The sequence below is a fragment of the Cyanistes caeruleus genome, chromosome 3 (assembly GCF_971803275.1).
Source record: "Cyanistes caeruleus chromosome 3, bCyaCae1.hap1.1, whole genome shotgun sequence".
Lineage (NCBI taxonomy): Eukaryota > Metazoa > Chordata > Aves > Passeriformes > Paridae > Cyanistes > Cyanistes caeruleus.
Window position 1 is genome coordinate 31,013,566 of NC_141703.1, and position 14,873 is coordinate 31,028,438.

The 14,873-nt window shown below is 35.4% G+C and overlaps 1 protein-coding gene and 1 long non-coding RNA gene across 4 annotated transcripts in view; one reads left to right on the plus strand and one right to left on the minus strand.

Annotated features, from left to right (window-relative positions):
• Positions 1-1,772: 1,772 nt before the first annotated feature.
• On the minus strand, positions 1,773-10,572 carry LOC147654051 (uncharacterized). The gene is made up of 3 exons (XR_015284376.1): positions 9,727-10,572; positions 7,549-7,678; positions 1,773-5,536 (listed from the first exon to the last, which is right to left on the minus strand). It is a non-coding gene; the product is annotated as an uncharacterized LOC147654051 (long non-coding RNA).
• The window catches only part of CRACDL (CRACD like), an 85,497-nt gene continuing 73,184 nt past the window's right edge, over positions 2,561-14,873 (plus strand). For 2 of the 3 annotated variants that reach the window (XM_086880482.1, XM_086880483.1), the window contains exons 1-2: positions 11,507-11,703; positions 12,025-12,125. The gene's annotated coding sequence lies outside the window, so the exon portion shown is untranslated. Of the gene's footprint in view, positions 2,819-11,506; positions 11,704-12,024; positions 12,126-14,873 lie in introns of those variants that run through there. The other variant, XM_086880491.1, reaches the window with a different exon arrangement.

Sequence of the window (14,873 nt, forward strand, 5' to 3'; positions counted from 1 at the left end):
AATACAACTTAGCCAAGAGAAAATTATGCATTGTTTAGATGAAAAAACTGGTGAGTGACAGATCCAATTTTTATAATAAAAATCAATAGGCTAATTTTCATATCCTGCTGTCATCTTTTTTTTTTTATGGGTTGAAGGAAAAAGCATTGAATGCAAATAAATATACTTCTGAAAGTTTTAACATTTCACAATGCAAATTTTTGTTTTGCAAAAACAATGCAAAACTTTTGTTTTCTTTAATTTTTGAAAGGTTTTTGCATTTTAAAATTATGTGACAGAGCTCTGGGAAGTGTAAGTTTCAGTGACAACACATGCTGTGTTGTCAGCATGTGCTGACAACATGAACAGCATGTGCTGGTACTAGTATGCAGTGTGTGAGCATATCAGTTATATTTGTGATTCACTAAGACAGTGGTAGCACTTCTCAGCACCACTGATGGTGGAAATCAGGAAAACATGCTATAGAGTATATTGCAGTATATATCCTGTATATCATTTTTATATTATGGGAGTAAAGGAGATGGATACAAGGATTATTATTCCTGTCAAGGAATGCCAAGGAATATGTTCTCCCAAATCTACAGCTGTAGATGGTGATACTTTCCCTAATGCAGAGCAAGATACTGCTTGCCTTCTTTACAGCAAGGGCACATTGGTGGCTTTTGTTCAACATGATGCCCATCAGGACCCCCAGCTTTCCTGCCAAGCTGCTATCCAACAGGGTACTGGTGCCAGGGATTGTTCCTCCCTAGGTTCAGGAATTCTCTCTATTGAACTTTATGAGGTTGTTCTCAGCCCATTTCTGCAGCTGGTGAGGGTCCCCCTGGATGGCAGCACGACCCTCTACTGTATCAGCCACTCCTCCCAGTTTATTACCTCCTCAGTAATACCAGAAAAACAATCTCTTACTTCATCTGTAATTACATGCTGCAGTCTACATGTTGCTACTGTCTATAGTAATTCTGTTTAAACTTTTGTTATAATACTGAAGAAAGTTATTTTTAATGATCTAAATATTTACTCTTGAAAAACAGATTTGTTCTGAGCCATGTAATTTAAGGCCCTGAGCTAAAGAAAAATCCAGTTCTATAAATATAATTTATAGATTATTATTACAATATTTTTAAAAGGTGCATGCTTCAGTGCTTTCTTGAAGGGGAGCTTTTGCCTTGTTCTTTTATGCTTCAGAAGTGTATTAAAAGAATTTTAATTTCAAATGGCTTGAATTAATAAAAAAACTGAGACGCTTCTGATTGCATCCAGATAACTTTTCAATATAAAGTCTTGTACAACAAGAGATCTGTATTTTGAAAGAAACAATTGCACAACTTAATATGGAGAAATCATCTCTGCAAGACTGTGGAAGAAGGGAGAGGATTTCTACTTTTCAGTAAAGCCTGGCAATTAAAGTATGTTCTAATATTCAAATAGTCACAAAAATTAAATAGGGAAAGGCACATCTATGCTGTATTGGTATCTACAGCAGTGCCGCGTGCTGGTCTACTTCTGTTCCAGTTTAAGTGCAACAATAAAAACTCCAACAGCAGTAGGTTTGACCTGTGGTGATCATCTCGGTTTAGGTATTTTGAATTAGTTATGCTTACTGAGAGAGAAGACTTTACTTACTCTCCTGAAGTGGAGAAAATTAGCCAAAAAAATATTTCATTTGCCATAATGTCATGGCTTTAAAGCAGTAACAGAAAAAAACAGAAAGCTTACTTATTTCTTGCTGTGAGATATGGATTAGAACAAGAGCAAAACAGGCTTAAAACTTAAAAGGAACAAAGAAAGTTTATTAACAAAATCTACAAGAATAAGAAACCAGAATAAAACCTCCAGAAACCCTTTTTCTCCCCAACTACCCAACCATTCCCTTGTTCACACGACAACATAGAGACAAAAAAATTTTGGTGGTTAAAACAGTCCCAATTCTTGCTATAATCCTTTCATCAGTCTTTGTAGAGAAAAAGAAGTCTTCTTCTGCTAATCTATGGAGTTTTTCACAAGAAAACTATTTTTCTTCATAGTTCTCCATTTCTCTGATGCCAGCTGCCCCGAAATCTGTCATCAGTTGTCTCCTCCCATTTCACATCACTCTGAGGTGTGTATGAGTCATGAGTCTAGGGGTGTCATTTTTAAGGATGAGTTATTCAAAGGCAAAAGTTCTCTTCATCTGTTTTTGTGAACCTTTCTGGAAACATAAGTTTTCTCTTTGCCTCTTAAAGGCCACAAATCTTCGACTATTATTTCCCGCGCCACTACAGCATCTCGCAGGATCACAACTACTTCACCATTTGCTCAAAATCCACACTTTGAAACACTCCATTCCTCCCAATACACTCTGTCTTGAATTAAAGTTTTTTTTCAGAACACTATTGTCCATCTCCATAGCTTTAACAGAAAAATATTTCAGCTTATTAAAGAATCTTCCTATTTTCTCCTCCCTCTCCAAAACTTAATTCTTTTCTTCACTATCTTTGTTGGTTTTATGGTGTCTCTTTACATGATGATTACTCCCTCTCTCCCTCTCTCTCTCTGGCAAAAAAAAGGATTAATCTGCAAATCTCATCCAGGTACTAAAAGAGTTAAAGTCTTGGAAAGCTGCAGATGTTCATGGTGTCAGGTTTCAGTTCAGCAGCAGAAACTGCAAACCAAGTCAGGAACCGGCCCTGCCCGGCTGGCCCCGCTTTCCCCCCCCACCATCTGCGGCCTTGTCTGGCCTGCTGCGGGGGTGGGATGAGGCCAAGCCGGAGCCCTGTTACCTCTTCGGAAGCCGGAAACCAAAGAGACTCAAAAATTCCCAGGCTTACATCTTAAGGTAGGTGTGCACAGGTTGATCTCACTTTTCAATGGTGAAAATTACTGTCAGTTCTCAGAAATGGTTAGTTGTTGGTCAAGAGAAAAAACTCCCATCAGCCTCCAGAAGTTTCAACTTCCTTAGCTCCCAAAGCTAATCTTAAAGGTGCAGAACTTAATATATAACATAAACCAGGCCATTTGGGGATACCAGTATCATAAAGTCAACCCAGGACACATAAAAATTAATCTCACTTCTTCCTTGGGGTCCTGGGATGTTAAAGATGGAGAATACTAAATAATATTGCCTTGCTTTTCACTAAAGAACATCTGAATTATGTTGTTTTTATCATAAGGTTTATTGCCTAATGTGATTTCAATCTATATAATGAAGCTGCTTAGTTACTAGATATGAAACTTCATTTTTCACTTCAGCTTAAGTGGCATGGATGTTGATTTAGGATGAACTAAACAAGGTATTTTTAAACTGATGTGGTTTAATGCAAGAATTTGCAGTGATTTTTAACAAAATCTAAAAGAAAAATTATTGCAGCGCATCTTGCCATAAGCATCGGCTTTGCAGTTTTAAAACAGCAAATTGTAAAATTGTATCTGTTTTAGAGAAGAGATGGCTGTCTCTCACCTCTCTTGTGTCTCCAGTAAAAGATGTTTCCTAAGCTATGCTTCTCTTACTATCTGTGTCCAAAGAAAAGGGAGTAAAGTAATATACTTAGTGATGGAGTTCTTTTTTATCAATTAAAAGCTACCAGACCAGAATAAACCACCAGTTTATTCACTGTAGAAGAGCTATGTTAACCTACCCAATAGGCAGAAGTATAATTTAGGTTTGTGTCTTTGAGTCAAATGCTATATTTAGAAACAAAGGATTTAAAAATTAAAATAAAATTATTATATTCTGCAAAAAGATAACATTTGTTCCTTTATTTGCCAAATAAAAAAAAAAGAAAAGAACTTTCAGTATACTAAACAGTATATGATGAAACTTGGAAAATCATAATCCATTTTGCATTAAATAGGTAATTTATTCAGTTAGGTGAATAAAATGAGATATAATATTCTTTCAATTTTTTCACACTTATACTCAGCAGTGGTTAGAGATTTATTTTAACTTTTCATTTCTTTTCAAGGAGAAAATTATTTCAGATTTCAAGATTCTGATTTCAGAGTTGGAGCATTCCAAAAAGTAAGGATGAAAATTCAAGATCATTATAAAATTTTGATTTATTTATAGCTTTAAATAAAAAATGGAATCATAAGATGTGTTAATGTGTTACAGCTTTGTTTCATGAGTTGAAAAACACTGGAAAAGCTGTAATTTATATTTGGTTGGGCAGTATTGTTATACCTGAATAAGTTTTTATTTGCTACTTGGAGAATCTACTGAAGTCTCCATCTCCAGCTTGCATCAACAGCTGCAACAACCAACAAAGAACTCAGACTAGCAAGAACAGAGAATCACTAGCTCAGGAGAATGACAGATTACAAGAGAATCTAATATTAAGCAAGAAATTCAGGTACATTTGTAGAGGGGACCCTTGACTAGAAAGAAAAAATGGTACATTTTTCAAATAGCACTGAGAATTGGTGGATCCTCATCTGAAGTAAATCCAAGACTAGTTTTTAAGTTCATGTTTCAAACTCAGATTTTTCCCCTTATTGCTCAGCTCACTTGTATAAAGAGGACCAGCTATTCTTATGCAATAGTTTGGATATTTGTCTTGAGGAACAGCTAATTAGTTTGTTTTCCCCCTAATCTTAAAGTAAAAACAACAAGGCAGCTATAGTTATCACTTACATGGGAAAGAACTATAAAAGAAGCAGCAAGTATTTCTTATAGTGTGCTGTGACTGGACTTGAGGATTTAAAAGCTTATGAATTTGACTTGCTAATAATTCAATACAGTACACATTTTAATGAGGTTCTAAACTTTATTAAAATTATTGTATTTATGTTTCCTCAAGAGCTGCTTTTGGATAAAAGGTACTTGAAATAGTGGGTTATAATACAGCTTTACATTATCTGCTGTGTTATTTATCTCTGTGCAGTTCCTGGTGAAAGTAGTTAAAATATTTCAAGTGTCATCTCATGCACACAGAATACTCCTGCACTGATATGTTTTCCAGGCAGCTAGAAATTTAGCTTAATACCTGTTGATGTTCATCACTTCTGTGGGTGATGTGGATTTTCTTCTTTTTCTTCAGGTTCTTGCCTTCATTCAGGTTTTCCAGTACTTGATCACTTTACTGCTCACTTGACCTTCTTTTCATCTAGAAGTGCTATTCAGTTTTAAAGGAGCAACTTAACTGTACCTGATGTCAGGTATATAGAACTTTTAAGTCATTAAGGGTCCCTTTTAAGTGAAGAAAAGTCCTCTAAAAGATTCATCCCACCTGAGTTTTTAAAGTGATAATTTTACCTCTCTCACTTTATATATATATATATATTATATAGGTAGTATAGCTAATGGCTTTAGATCAGGTGCTTAATTCTTAGGTGAGACCACTTGCATTCTAAATAACTTTTCTCCCAAACAGTGCCCTCCTAGGAAAGGTGAGGTTGGTAGTGGCTTTGACTGCCAAAGGTTCACCAGAAAATCACTTCTTCACCTTCTCTTGGAATCAGAGTTTATAAGGATGATGTCAACTGGTACAAAATGCAGCTTCCTGTTGCTCCCAGCTACTTTTGGAAGATTCACAGTTTTCTTTGCAATAGCTGGATGCTTGTAAAAGCAGTTGGAAAATAAAAAAATCTTAGTCTCATAGGATGAAGTACTTTTTAGTAGGATTGACTCTAGAATATGTGTGGGTTCCTCCAGGCCCTTCCATTAATTTAGATGATACTCCAAGTATTTAAAGTATTATAATTTCTTTGCTTGGGTTTACTGGAAAACTTCCGGAACACCTTTCTCAATAACTCACAGCCTTTTTGCAACAGGAATAGGGGTTTCTCCATAAAGCATTCCCCACACTACCACACTTTCCCCCAGTTCTTGTAGCTCAGTTCTCCTGGTAATTTTGCACAAAAGAAATTTCTGATCTGTGCAGTTCAAGACAGCCTTTCTGCAGTTCTTTTTCCTTCTTCTGTCCACTTTCTCAAGGAATAATTCTCAGAAGTTCTGTGTGTGATCTCCTAATACTTGTGCCTTTATTTCTCCTCATTGGGAGATAACCACTTGATTAATTAGCATGAAAGCAATTCTGTAATAATTAAATTACTTCATTTTTTATCTGTCTTCTACTTTTTAAAATATAGGCTTTTAAAAAACTGTAATTTAAAAAGAGATGGAACTGATTGAGCTCTGCCTGTTGAATGGGACAGGCTGGTTTTTTATGACAATCTATCTGCTAAATAAGCCATCTGTTTTTTCTTTATAACTGCTACATTCCTTTACAGACATTTTTCTTCTTTCTAAGAAGATTTAGCATTACTTATAATTTAAAAAAAAATGAAAAATTTGGTTTATAAAAATATATATAATTTACATTTCACTTAGCCTTTAAAAACTAGTTAATAAATCCATAGACCTTAGATACATACTAATTCTTTTTTTTTAAGGTACAAATAGTATACTAAAACCTTTTGGAAAAAACCTTACTTCATTGGTACTATATAAAAAATTAGCAAAGTACCAAACTGAGCTTGATGATATGAAGTTGAAAACTCAGGATTCAAACAGAGATCTTTTTGGGCTGAAGCATGTGCTGAAGTCTAAAGTCAGTATAAAAATTAAAACTGTAGATATCTCCACAGAAGAATTTGCTTCCTAACCAAAGCTTAGTTGCATTCCCTTAATTTGGTTTTAGTAGTTTGAAGACATTTCCATGGCTGTTTTTACAGTACAAATTAATGTAGAATATTTTGTTGTGGTTTTATATATATATATGTCTCTGTGTGTGTGTGTGTGTGTGTGTGTGTGTGTGTGTGTATTTTTACATGCACATGTCTGTTTATTAAACTTCAAAAATCAGACAGGGAATAATACAGAGCCTTGGAGCTATTTTGTCTTTATTACTTTATGGGATTAAAATAAAAAGAAATATTGCTGCACTATATTGCTATACCTTGTATGTCTAATGTTAACCTAGCCATTCTTAACAGATATTTATTGATCATTAAAACATACTCATCTTTAACATAACTCTGGTTCTTGAGAAGTCTCTCAGCATTTTCACTAAATTGCAAAATTTTCAGTGGAAAGGATATATCCAATACCATATCTGTAGATCTGTAAATATCCTTATTTTTTGGAGCTTACTGTAAATTATTAAACAAACAAGCTTTATGCATTAGGAGAGAGAGCTGTGAGCTCTTGGAGAATTATCACAAAGCCTGTGAACAAGGAGAAAGTTGGGAAACAAAATACCATGAAGCAGAAACAGGCTTTTCCTGTTAGACTGGCACTGATCAGTGCAGTCTGAGAGCCACAGTTGGAAAGGGAAAATAGAGTCCCTGGAAACACAGATGGAGCAAGGGATCATTCTTTCCACAGTTCACCCTTGAAATGGTCTGGTAATATTTTTAACAATGTTTAATGCCACTTCTATATCAGGGAGATTTTCCACCATGCACTGTATGCATTTTACTTTATATAATAATATTAGAATTCCACTAGTCACACTTGGGAAAAAATTCTTTTAAAAAAAAGAAAATTCAAGGAAAACAAAAAATTTAAATGCTCTCATGGTTTGGAATCACTGAAGGCATAAAGTCATACACAACTCCACAGCATACCTGAATCATAGCAAGTACTTTGTCACCTGTCATGTTCTTGTCCCTGCTCTTCTTGCTTTGAGCTTCTTAGCCTTCTTTTCACTGCTTTAGAAGTCCCAAAGAGCCTCTTCTCACTTGAAAATCTGAAGAACTTAAAGAAAAATTCATACCTTGGTTTTGGAAATACATTGTGAGCATATAAACATGGTTTGGGGCTCTCCAATTTTTGTTGCAGATCATCTCTACTTCCTAATATCACATAAGCTGCTGAGGGCTACTCAAGAACATTAGATACTCTAGAGGAACCAAACTGTATCTGTTCAGAAAGTAGATGAGAACACAGCAATGACAAAACAGCACAGGAGGGTGGTGTGGCAGATTTTGTCATTCCTTTAAGACATAATAAAACTAGTACATGGTTCTAGTTTGTTCAAGAAGCCTGAAACCAGCAGACATTTAATCCTTTCATTTCCTTTCCACATGCCTGCTATTAAGTATAGGAATAAATAGGCCTCTTCATGAGCCCTATCTCAATATATTGGGTCAGAATTCCAAATGCCATATTCCAATTCATATAGTTACATGCAAGACACATATCTAAAACACAGAAATTTGTCTTAATGTGCTCAGTAGTGCTCTGTGTTCCTTGTGTTTTTTTTGTTTTGTTTTGGTTTGGTTTGGTTTGGTTTGGTTTTTTTTGGTGAGACAGAGCTAGAATTAATGTGATGTGCTCCCATAAAATAATCTCTTTAGATGTAATTTCTGGTAAATCCTTCAGGCAAATCACAGTGCTTTACCTCTCATTTTGCTTTGTTAACCTCCCACACTCATTCTGCCACTCACTGAAACTTAAGGAGTTTAAAGTGGCTGACCAGGAATATCACTGGGCAAAGTACAGGCATTTTTCAAAAAGGAAAAACCTAGGTTATGTTAATTTTAAATGTACAAAAATTCTTAATGCTTTTAGTCAGACCTGCTCCTGCTGCTGCCTTGTGGACTCCACTTTAATGTAACTCATCTTAGTCATGCCTGAATTTACAGGTGACAGGAGTATAAATACGACTCTCAGATATGAATCTCAGCATTCACATATCATCTACATACAAAACCAAATTTTATTGCTAAAATAAGAGAATCTCATCTGAAAATAAAATGTGGTCCATGGAAGAATTTTCAACCTTATTAACTCTGCAAAAGGAGTAGAATTCCAGCAATAGAGTTTAAAATGCCAGTGGCTAATTTTGCTGTCAGAAGCAAGAATTCCTCTAGTTCTTATATACAGGAGTTATTTAAAGAAATAACTTTAAAGTTTACTGTAGAATAAATTAATGCAGCCTCTTAAAATTTGCCACAATTATATAGAGATATTTTGTAGGATTTTGGAAGCTGTTTTAATTCTTTTTTTTTAGTAGAGTTTAATATTGCTCAACTGTAGCATTTAACAACAGAAAAGGCATACAAGTCTCCTATTTCTGCCTTAAGCAGCTCTTGAGTGAAAATGGGCAGAGGGCCTTAAAAACATATATTAGGAGAGAGTCTCTGTACTTGCAAATATCACATCTATACCAGAACTTTGTGTTAAACTAGATGCAACCAAAGAATGATTAAATTAGCATTTAATTTCCAGAGCAGAGAAGGTAGAAAGCGTATGTGAAATATAATAGAAAAATAAGTTTATGTTAATGTTATACTTAAGGGATCCAAATATACTTTAGGATCACGAATGATCACTTTTTCAATTTTTAAATGTTTCATTTGGCATTTCTCAGGGGCTTACTCCTCAAAGGGTATGAGTTGAACACTCTTTTAAAAGAACACTGCTTCACTGCTTTGCAGGGCTTTACGATGAACACTCAAAAGTCAGGGCTTAGAATTATTGTTGTTTTCAAGAAAGATATATTGGATTTTACATCTAGTCACTAGGTAATTAGAATAGCTGGAGCTGTTTATTAGCGATGAAACTTGACATGGACTTTAAAATGATTGACTATTTTAAGAATAGTCAATTTAATTTTTTAAAATTTAATCTTTTCTTAATTTCCCTTAGAAATCAGCTTTTGTTGACCTTGATTTTTACAAAAACTACAAAATTAATGTGTGATACACACATTTTTTAAAATTCAGTTTCGATAAACTTTGAAAAGTTGTTCATATATACTCCAATTATTCCAGTATTTTCAGTATGATTCTATTACTGACCTGTCCATCCTCTGCTCCAGCTGAGATAATTTCTTGTTCTTTATAGGCTTCCAGCAGTCTCTTTAAACCTTTATGCCTTTTGAAAGCACAGTGGGTAAAGCTGCTGTTTGCCAGTTGCTTATGCATTCCAGCCAAATGTGTGTGATGTCTTTTGTATCCTTGTGAAATCCTCTATGATTCTTTTGATAGGGAAGGGTTCCAGCATATGACATTTACCTGAAACTTTTATGAGATCTAATATGGCTAAGCCTCCCTAGATCCTTCTGTGAAGGGAATTGCTGGGACTGTGGAGAACAACAACAGTTTCAGGAAAGAAAACTGCAGAAATGCAGCTGGAGAGTTGGAGATAAGTCAGAAGTTGGGAAATTTTCACTGATTTTTCTGTATTTTTCAACCAGTAGTCTTTCATTAGCCTTGTTCAGCCTTTAGATAAGGCTCTTATTTTACACAGTATTCCAGTGCAGAATCCACATTATTACATTGTAGCATATTTATATTCAGAAGCAGAAACTGAACCTGATTCTGAATTATATTGTTCTTTCAATGTTTCTAATACTGTTTATTTTCTTAGATCTTCTTCGGTCTACAGTTTTCAGTATTATTTTGTTCTGAAATACAAATGTAGAATATTAAAACTGTTTCTCTGCAAAGGAACTAGATTTTTGAGTGACAGTTCAGAGAAAATGGGATCTTTCACAATGAAGAAACCTTTCAGTTTAGTTTGGTGCAAGAAAAAATATTGACTTTTTTTGATAGATGCCAAATGCTTTTTTTTTTCTTTTTTCTTTTTTCCCCCCTCCCTTCTGTTGGCCTATGATCCGAGTTCTTCCAGTATCTTCCTCCTTTGAACACAAAAATGGTTATCCTCTGAAATTTCTGAGAAATGTGCTGGAGAGGTGGAGAGTTTGTTAAGATGTCACAGTTCATAGATTTCCCATGACCTTTGGCTGAGCATTATTGTGCTTAATGTAAACTAGGCTTGAGTAAAATACAGATAAAAGTGTTGCAGCACCCCAAACAGATTCAGTTAATCAGACAATAATGCATATATGAAGAGATGAAGGGAAAATAGCATCCGGCTTACTTATGTTAAGATTAAAACAGAAAGTTTTCTTTGTCTCTGTAGCTGACCCAATACTGATTTTCCTGATTCTCAGTCTCTGAAATTATTTTTTTCATGTGTGTGTGTAGCTGTGTCTCAGGTATGTCCATCATTCCCTCTGCAGTGGAATGTACTAGTATTTTGGGTATTCTTTTCTTAGGTTCCTCAAAGATATATAGGTATTTAATATATATTTTTTTAAATTTTTATTAATTTTCCCTTTCCCCCCATTTATTCTTCATCCTCCTGTAAGTAAAATAAGTGTAAACTCACTCTGCTGGTGATGCTGGTACTGGTTTGTAGTACCACATGTTATTTCCTGTGTGCAAACCGTTAATCAATAGCTTTTTGCCTCAACAAAATGTGAAACTTCCTTCCTCTTTGTTAATGATTCTGTCTACTGAATCCATTGATCCATATATTTCATAGCAGTTTGTTATTTGTACCAAATACATTTATATTAAGATACATACATTGGGTGATTTTCTAAATCTGACAGAGGTTTTTGACTGGGAAAATATAAAACTAATCACACATCTTGGAGTGAAAACAAATTTTGTCATTGATGCCAGACTTCCTTTTTTATTTAATCTTTTTTTTTTAAAGATTACCCCAACAGAATACCAGTAAGCTTGATAGACATGCACCTGAAACTTTAAAATCTTTGTTTATCTGCAGAGCAAGTGTGAGTCAAACCATTCTGAAACAGAGCTGCTAAGAAAATAACTGAGAAATGAAAAAGCATCGATGAAAAACCTGGAATCTTTGCTTGTGTCCAATTGTGAGAATAAATTTTGGTCAAAGAGAGCAAAGCAAGAGAAAGACTCTGAAATTCAGTTTCTCAAGGAACAACTTGCTTTAGTAGAAAGTAATCTGTGAGTAAATGACCAGGAGTGTGTTGCAATTTTTCTCATTCTTTTCAAGTGTATTAAAACAGAAGTGGTTTTATATCTAGCGGCATTTTGAAATGGTCAGTGTACCTTGACTACATTAATAGCAGAAGATACCAAAAACCTGCTCTGGCTTTCTCAGTTAAACCCTAATATACTCTTCTTCATAGTGTTATATTTTGCTCCAAAAAAATGTTCTTAATCTCAATTGCATGGTAGCTGCCCTTTTAATTTTGAATAATTGCATATGGCTACATGCTTGGAGAATTACAGTTGCTATCTAATTAATGTGTATGGACTTCACAGTGCAGTGCAGAATCAAGATTTTACCTCAGAAACAGAGCAGCTCAGTTAGAGTCAGAACTGGATATCACCACAACACAGCTGGGGACTGAGCGCTTTGATAGGCAAGTATATGTTTTTGTATTGTGCTTCCTGCAGCTAATTGGGGTGAAATGCAGTATAGTACTAAGGCTAATTAGTCAGATAAACAACAAAGATTTGGTTTACACTGCTGTAAATCTCCTGTGTGTTCAGAGACTATTCATGTCACTAAATATAGTCTGTTCAGCTGTTACACATGCTGTCTAAATCAGTTGTGTAGGTTGCCTGTATAACCAACAGAATGAGACAGTGAGATTAACTACCCTCTGGAATAGCCTGGTTTAGGATGAGATGGGTCACTTTCCTGAAGATGCTCATCTCTCTTCACTTTTACTTATACCTGACTTAATCTATGGTGAAAATCCAGGTGACTTGTCATTTATACAAGCGCTCTATAGTCTACTAGTTCTCTGCACCCTCTGGAATGATTTTTGCCTGTACCAACCCACATTTTCCCATGTACTACTTGAAGTGCTATGGATGGCTCCCAAATGGTAGTATGACAATTTTTTCTTTTTTTCATATATGTTTTAATTTTGCAAGAAGATAGTTTAACAACATATAGGAACTATTTCACCTGATTTGGCCACAGCACCAGAGAACGGTCCCTGTCTTGCCTCATGCATTAATTTATCTATGTAGTCTTGGTGTCTTACATAGTTTTCTTATCTTTGAGACAACAATATTTCTCTACTTCATGGATGTATTGAGGATAAAATATTACAGTTTTGGGTATTATTTTGGATATGTAAAAGAGTGAGCTAAAAGAAGCAGAGTAATGGGATTATAGCACAGGTCTGAGAATGAGATGTCTCGTTTAACTGGTAAACTGTTGATATTTTGTTCTCTCCTAAGTAAGGACAAGGGCCCTGAAGAGGACATCTCTGCCTTCATGGAGAGAATTAAGCTGCTTCTTAGAGCCAATCTATTTTTCTGGCAATGGCAAGTGAAAAGCAGAAAATTGGCCACATAAGAAAAATACTATCATTAGAATCAATATCTTGTTAGTATATAATGGAAGCAATAGCTGTGAGTAGTGACTGGTTTGGTTTTGTTGTTAGTTTGAGGAAGTGGGTATATACTATCCTTTTTATACCAGTGGCTGGACTAGTCGTACTGATTTACTGTCTTGGTGCAGAATGAAATAATGCCTGAAATTAGGAAGTACCAACATTGTCAGGTTGAATTGACATTGAATGGGCACCAAAATAGTGATACCAGGAGGCTTGATCCATCAGTCTGGCTTTTTCTTTACTAGCCAGGAAAAGAACCTCCCCATCTCTCCTATTCCTCTGACTGCAGAAGCAATTTGGACTCCTGTGGAAACAATAGGTTTTAATTATTGTCCTCCCCTGGCTGTGGTGACCAAGCACAGAGACTGTTGGGCTTGCTGGGCTGCTGTTGCTGGACCAAGTCCTTTTGTTGTCCCTAGATCCAGCTCCCTGAGCCAGTGCTGAATGTCATCAATCCCCTCTTTAGTGGCCTGCTTCAGTGGTTCACTCCACAGGTAGGTCTGTGGTATTGGCTGAGCTACACTGAAACCCAGGGGTTGTTGTAGCCACCCTACCTAGTAGCTTTCCAATCCAGCACAGACTAGATTCTCCTTATGTAAACAACTGACAGTCTGAAGCCAGGATCCCAGAGGAGTATGTACCTTCAAAACTTTCCAATGGATTATCCAATCCCACATATTTCCTTCCCATACAGCCAGATAGATGTAGGAGTTTTGGATTGATCTAATATCCAGGCCCCATCTCTTGCACTCAAAATGACTGGATTTCCATTTTGTGACTTTACCTTTGGGGATTCCAGCATCTCTTAAATATCCATCAGTTTCAGGGCACTTCAGTAGACTCTAGTCCACTTCCCTTGCCAACTCAAACAGCACAGGAATACCACAAGCAGCACTGTTCTTACTTTTGAATAACCTTAAAATTAGGCTCCTCCTCCCTGGAGATGTTTACAGTTTTTAGTTTTAAAACTGCAGTTACCATGGCTATCTTCTGTCTTTCAGGGAAAATTGAGGCAAAGTTTGTTGAGAAGTATATGATGAAAACTACATTTCCTTTTAAAATAAAATTTAGAAGCTGACAATCTTAGGGAAAAAAAGGCTTATACTGACTATGAGAGAGTTTTAAAGATTTTTGAAAGAATGTTTATTCTTACGGTAAAATAATGTTTATTTAGATAACTGCGGGAGCTTCAACATCAGAGTTGTACAAATTCACATCAGTTCAGCTCTACATTAAAAATATCATGACATCACTGATCTCTTGATGGGTCTCTCGACTAATCCCTGGGAGGCTAGGTGGTTCCATTACATTTAAGTTCCAAACGCTGAGTGGGGAAATAAAAATGAAAGCATGAACTCTGATACTTCTTGTCAAAACATCAATTGAATTCCATGGAATTGCAATCATGTAAGAAAAGTTACAAGAAGATTCAGGATCACAATCTTATGATGATACTCCTTTTATTTTGTTTTATTGAATTGTATCAAACTATATAGTCAACAGCACTTACTTGTACTGACATACCGTAGTCAAAAATTCTTAAAACAGTAATGGAAATAATGCTACAGAAAATCTCAACTTGTCACTGTTTTGTACAAAGTGTAGATGTAAATATTTTCATCTTTCTTACATAAAAAATCTTAACTATCTGGTCTTTCTTCTAGTTTTCAGAGTAGTTTTTACTCTATGTATGCCCGTGTTTTTACAAGAAATGTAAATGCATTCTATAAATATTCAAGTACTCATAATCCTGAGGAT